Raw genomic sequence first — 644 nt, forward strand, 5'->3', positions numbered from 1 at the left:
TGGAGCCACCCCGATCTCTTTCTTAGTGTTTTTATTTTTTTTTTAATTTTTTTTTAAGAAAAAAAAATTAATTTTTAAAAGAAAGTATTATAGTTGGAACAGTACCGTTTCAGCTATAGTGCCGTTCCGCACGGTTGGCAAACGGGGCATTAAATTGGACGCCCTAGGCCTAGGGCTTGAGTCAGCCCTGCTGCCAAGCTATAGGGAGATTTCTGGAGGAGAGAGAAGATAGCGTTTTGCTCATAGGGGCGTTTTTGTTTTTTTCTTTCCAAAGATTGCTTTTGTACATTAAATAATATTAAGGCACAACAGTGTCTATGGTATTTGTCAAAGACTCAAAAAGAAAGATTAAATAATATTAAGACACTGTTGTGTCTAGGGTATTTGTCAAAGACTCAAAAAGATTAAATAATATTAAGACACTATTGTGTCGATGGTATTTGTCAAAGACTCAAAAAGAAAGATTAAATAATATTAAGACACTGTTGTGTCGATGGTATTTGTCAAAGACTCAAAAAGAAAGATTAAATAATATTAAGACACTGTTGTGTCGATGGTATTTGTCAAAGACTCAAAAGGAAAGATTAAATAATATTAAGACACTGTTGTGCGATGGTATTTGTCAAAGACTCAAAAAGATTAAA

Source organism: Corylus avellana, chromosome ca11, assembly GCF_901000735.1.
Source record: "Corylus avellana chromosome ca11, CavTom2PMs-1.0".
Lineage (NCBI taxonomy): Eukaryota > Viridiplantae > Streptophyta > Magnoliopsida > Fagales > Betulaceae > Corylus > Corylus avellana.